The sequence below is a fragment of the Lepisosteus platostomus genome, chromosome 16, assembly GCF_059453375.1.
Source record: "Lepisosteus platostomus isolate fLepPlt1 chromosome 16, fLepPlt1.hap1, whole genome shotgun sequence".
Taxonomy (NCBI): Eukaryota; Metazoa; Chordata; class Actinopteri; order Semionotiformes; family Lepisosteidae; genus Lepisosteus; species Lepisosteus platostomus.
Window position 1 is genome coordinate 16,451,757 of NC_142626.1, and position 6,000 is coordinate 16,457,756.

Consider the following 6,000-nt stretch of genomic DNA (forward strand, 5'->3'; position numbering starts at 1 on the left):
ACTCTCCACACTCCACTCCATTCAAGTTGGACTCAGCTGATTGTGTATAATCCTCTGCTCCTTATAAAGCTGCTTTCTGTCTAGTCCTGCTGTCCTGGGAGTGTTAATGTTAAACTGCTCATCTTGCTCTGTCACATCACGCAGCACCAAGCCTGTTTTTCTAGCACTGACTGGCTACTAGTGCAGCCTAACCCAGGAAGATAATTTGCATAGAAGACACTTCTGGGAGAGTTTATAGCCTTGTGAGTTTAACACTTCCAGACTGAGAGCTGCGCTTCATGGTAACAGAACCCACAGGAACAATGACTTTCTTCATCATATTTATCTGGACACTCCTCATCACTGATCAGGGTAGGAATGGGTTTGGATATTTTATAGAATTTAAAACATTTTTATATTATTATATTATTGTGAAGAAGAAATCAAGATTTATGTTAATTTAAAAATAAAAAATATTAAAGCATCATGATAAATATCTTATTAATTTATTCTGTTTTCATACTGTATGTCTATCATATAATGTATTACTGATTTACAGAATAAATTGGTATTTTCAATACTTTCCCACTTTTTGCAATGTTTTCTTCATTTTCAGAATCTAGTGAACAGATTTTTGTGACCCACGCTCCTACAATATTGACTGCTCCAGGACAGACAGTCACTGTTAGCTGTAAGACCAGTCCTGCAGTGTACAATAATGATCGCCTCAGCTGGTACCAACAGAAAGCTGGAAAAGCTTCTAAACTCCTGATCTATCTTGCAACTACCCGTCGGACTGGGATCCCAGAGCATTTCAGTGGCAGTGGATCAGGGACTGACTTCACTCTGACCATCACAGGAGTCCAGGCTGAAGAGGCAGCAGATTATTACTGTCAGGGTCAACACTACCCAAACAGTAAATGGGTGTCCACACAGTGTTACACACTCATACAAAAACCTCCCTCAGCAGGACTGCACAGCAACCACACTGCTGCAGTTGGGACCTACTGCAGGTGCTGAGGGTGAAGGCAAAGACAAAGGACACAGCCTGTGGAGGAGCTCAGCTGCACACAAACAAACTGAACTTCAATAAAATATATACTGTATATACAGTGGTGTGAAAAAGTGTTTGCCCCCTTCCTGATTTCTTATTTTTTTGCATGTTTGTCACACTGAAATGTTTCAGATCGTCAAACAAATTGAAGTTTTAGACAAAGATAACACAAGGAAACACAAAATGCAGTTTTTAATGAAGGTTTTTATTATTAAGGGAAAAAAAATCCAAACCCACATGGCCCTGTGTGAAAAAGTGATTGCCCCCCCTGTTAAAACATAAATCAACTGTGGTTTATCACATCTTTGGATAGCTGAGTTCAATTTCTCTAGCTACACCCAGGCCTGATTACTGCCACACCTGTTCTCAATCAAGAAATCACTTAAAAAGGACCTGCCTGACAAAGTGAAGTAGACCAAAAGATCCTCAAAAGCTAGACATCATACTGCGATCCAAAGAAATTATGGGAACAAATGAGAAACAGAGTAATTGAGATTTATCAGTCTGGAAAAGTTATAAAGCCATTTCTAAAGCTTTGGGACTCCAGCGAACCACAGTGAGAGCCATTATCCACAAATGGCGAAAACATGGAACAGTGGTGAACCATCCCAGGAGGGGCCAGTTGACCAAAATTACCCCAAGAGCGCAGCGACGACTCATCCAAGAGGTCAGAAAAAACCCCACAACAACATCCAAAGAACTGCAGGCTTCACTTGCCTCAGTTCATTGTTCATTGTTCATGACTCCACCATAAGAAAGAGACTGGGCAAAAATGGCCTGCATGGCAGAGTTCCAAGACGAAAACCACTGCTGAGCAGGCTCGTCTCAGTTTTGCCAGAAAACATCTTGATGATCCCCAAGACTTTTGGGAAAATACTCTGTGGACTGACGAGACAAAAGTTGAACTTTTTGGAAGGTGTGTGTCCCATTACATCTGGCGTAAAAGTAACACTGCATTTCAGAAAAGGAACATCATACCAACAGTAAAATACAGTTTTGGTAGTGTGATGGTCTGGGGCTGTTTTGCTGCTTCAGGACCTGGAAGACTTGCTGTGGTAAATGGAACCATGAATTCTGCTGTCTACCAAAAAATCCTGAAGGAGAATGTCCGTCCATCTGTTCGTGACCTCAAGCTGAAGCACACTTGGGTTCTGCAGCAGGACAATGATCCAAAACACACCAGCAAGTCCACCTCTGAATGGCTTAAGAAAAACAAAATGAAGACTTTGGAGTGGCCTAGTCAAAGTCCTGACCTGAATCCGATTGAGATGTTGTGGCATGACCTTAAAAAAGCAGTTAAGGCTCGAAAACCCTCCAATGCGGCTGAATTACAACAATTCTGCAAAGATGAGTGGGCCAAAATTCCTCCACAGCACTGTAAAAGACTCATTGCCAGTTATCGCAAATGCTTGATTGCAGTTGTTGCTGCTAAGGGTGGCCCAACCAGTTATTAGGTTTAGGGGGCAAACACTTTTTCACACAGGGCCATATAGGTTTGGATTTTTTTTCCCTTAATAATAAAAACCTTCATTTTAAAGCTGCATTTAGTGTTTACTTGTGTTATCTTTGTCTAATATTTCAATTTGTTTGATGATCTGAAACATTTCAGTGTGACAAACATGCAAAATAATAAGAAATCAGGAAGGGGACAAACACTTTTTCACAGCACTGTATATAAACTTCTTCTGAAACTGAAGTAAAAGATGATGAAAACCAAACTATCTGCTTTACTGTATCTCTAATGAATAAATCAGGCTCTTTCAATAACCACTAATCCAATTCAAGGTCATGGAGGCCCAGAGCCTGTCATGTGAAGCTGGTAATGCAAGGCAGGAATCATCCTGGATGGGACACCAGTCCATTGCAGGGAACACACACATATCAGGGCCAATTTTCCCAGAAGCCAATTAACCTACCACATGAACACAAGGAGAACACACAAACTTTTCACAGGTAGAACCCAAGGTCTGGAATAAAACCCATGTCCCCAGCGCTGTGAGTTAGGTGTCACGAACGTCATCCCTCCTCTAGAGGGTGCTCCTACCTTTTTCATTGTGTTCCCCAGCCTTATTTATCCCAGCTGTTTCCCATTTCCCTATTTAAGCCTGGCGTCTCTTTGAGTTCTGGGTTCAGCTTTGGAAGATGGACGTCTGTAGGCCCGCCTGTCCACCGGGCTCAGGAACAGTCCGAGGGCAAGGCCTTATCCCCAGACATCCTGATCTACTGAGTCCGGGGCTCGAAGTGTCTTGTCCCATTATGGTTTTAACTCTTCGTGTTCCTGGTCCCAGTTCCCTGTTCCTGTTTTTAGTCTCCTTCATCTCTGTTGGATCTCCCAGCACCTGGACCTTCCACTGCGCCCTGATTTCCCCCATTGGACTTCCTTTCAGACTCGTTCGCCTGCGCTCCCCCCATGCACCGGATCACAGTCTTCACCGCCCCCCATCCGTCATCCCGTCCATTCCTCACCGTGTCTTCCCTGATGTCCTTCTCCAATCATTTCCGGATTATACCGTCCTGCATAGGTTCTTTAATAACACACTTCACGAGTGTCAGAACTGGCCCCTGTGACAGTAGGATTGCTAATATCTGTGCAGCTGTTCCTTCTAAATGTTCATATATTTATTAAAAAAAACAATTTTAGTATTTATCAGTTTCATGTGAATATGCTGTTAGTGGCAGGTGTGACAGGTGTGGAAAATACAGGAGTCAGGAGCCCACAGACACATTACAGGTGCACAGCTGCGATGAGTCCTGTTCCTGCCACTGAGCCTATTTAATCCCATCTGTTTTACAGTCTCATAAGGAGCAATTAAATAACAAATGCAACAAAGTGACAATACAAATATTTATTTGTTATGATTTTAACTGACCATTAACTGTTGAGGATTTTAAGAACACTTTCATTTAAGATTTTTAAGTTTACTAACTACACTGGAATTCATTCATTAACTAGACAGTGGGTCTCTTAAACAGAGAGCAGGTGTTAAATATAACAGTAGAAAAATCCCTAATGCACATATTAAATGGACTGTTAGCAAGTAGCAATTTTATGGTGTTTCCTTCCTGAGCCCAGTGACAGTAGGCTTGGTGTAGAGAGATTTCCAGTCCTGTCTGATGCTGTAGATCCTTCAGTCATGATCTCCTGGCCTGCATAATAATTTAATCAACACTCCTGCCTGCCCCACAGCTCTATGTTTAGAGAGTCAAAATGACAGGAGAAGTGTTATGACAGTGATATTGCCATCAGCCTAGAGTAATTCTGTGTAGCGGCGAGGCTTAATAATAAGGCAGAATTAAGTGTTTCTGAGCTTTCCCAAATTAGGCCTCATTTCTCTGTTCATCTCTGTGGTGCAGCCACAGAGAAACCATTCATGCAAGGTGATTTAAGGTCCAAGGACAGCTCCCAAAGGGGGATGCACTTAGCTAAGCCTGGCTATCATGATCAATGGTCACCCATTGGCGCCTATCTGTCTAGGGAGTGCGAGTTGGACATCTGGATTGCATTCCTAAGTGTCAGGACTAAGTGACTCATATCTCACCTTGATCAACCAATCAGGGACTGGTAGGGCCGAGTAACCCACGTGGGACTCTGATGCCCATGGAACTTTCAGCCAATCAATGAGCTGAAGTTCCTCCAGGTAAAAACAGGCAACACAGAGAGCCTGAGAGATTCAGATTCAGATTCAGATCCAACAATTCTAAAGGGAATTCAAAGGAGAATTCCAGGGCAGGACGGCCCAGGAGCAGAAGGCTCCCAAGGGCAGGACATTCTCGCAGCGCGCCTCCTGACCATCCTGAGACTCAGCCCGGACAACCACGGAACGGCCAGTGTGTCCGAGTGCCAGAACTTTCCTTTGTTCTAAGAGTCTAGAGTGGAGGTTGCCAGAGAGTAACCAGCAGCAGGCCTCGTGAACAGGTCGGAACTGTGGACAGCTGAATTACTATTCAGAACTAGCTCTTCACCAGGAACGAACCAGTCCTCTTCCTGACTTGCTGGGACCCACAGTCATCTTTTCTCCTGTCCACAAACTTTGCTAGTTAAAGCTAACAATGAGCATCAGCAGCGCACCGTCGCAAGCCGCACAGCACAGCCTGGCACCGAGCCAGAGAGCGCGGATTGGACAGCAACAGCCTGCAACTGTTTCTTTGTGCCCGCAGGAGATCTGAATCCCCAAAGATTGGATGAGTATTCAACTTCAATGCATTACAGCTCGAGAATTCAATTGTTATCCCAACCAGTTGATATCAATTTAATTCCTAAGAGTTATGTACTTGTTTGAGTATCTAATGTAGAAGTTGTAACCAAGTTCACTTTACGAAACGGTCTTAATGAATGATATACTGAACGTATGTCCTCTTGATATGTATAACTCTTTGTAACTGACCGAATATACCTTTTGTATTCTGATAACCCTCTCGATAAGATCTGTTAGGTTTATATGCATATTCTATGTATTAATAAATGTATCCTCGTGTATTAGTACCTGTGTGTGCGCGTTGTTTGAGTTATATCGCATGGTTGGATTCTAAAGCCACCAAAAGAATCAACTTTGTGATTTACTGCTACAATTAATAATTGTCTCAGTAAATGCCCAAACCCTACAGAACTGGTGCCTTCAGAGAGCCACTATGATTACATATTTGGCGTCCCTGAACCGGTTTTCTCTACATCTGTAATATTAATAATCTCCTTTTCTCATATTCTGTTTCAGACTTCAGTACAGATGCAGCCATTCAAAGTGCGCGGTACAGACACGTACCTGAGGTAATTGGCTACGGCGACGCGCATCATGACGCAAGATGACGCGGGGTACCGCGGTACGTGATTGGTTGACCGACAGTTGGTCTGTCGTAGAAAGACTTACAGTAAACGTCTTTACTGTGCCCGTTGTAGATATTGAATTTTACCACTGAAGGGAAATCTTAGTAGCTGAGCATAAAAAGAATAGGAGCATACTGTAACGTGT

The 6,000-nt window shown here is 43.1% G+C and overlaps 1 long non-coding RNA gene across 1 annotated transcript; it reads left to right on the forward strand.

Annotated features, from left to right (window-relative positions):
• The first annotated feature begins 243 nt into the window (after positions 1 to 243).
• LOC148646970 (uncharacterized) lies at positions 244 to 1,104 on the forward strand. Its single transcript, XR_015927735.1, has 2 exons — positions 244 to 351; positions 596 to 1,104. It is a non-coding gene; the product is annotated as an uncharacterized LOC148646970 (long non-coding RNA).
• The last annotated feature ends 4,896 nt before the right edge of the window (positions 1,105 to 6,000 follow it).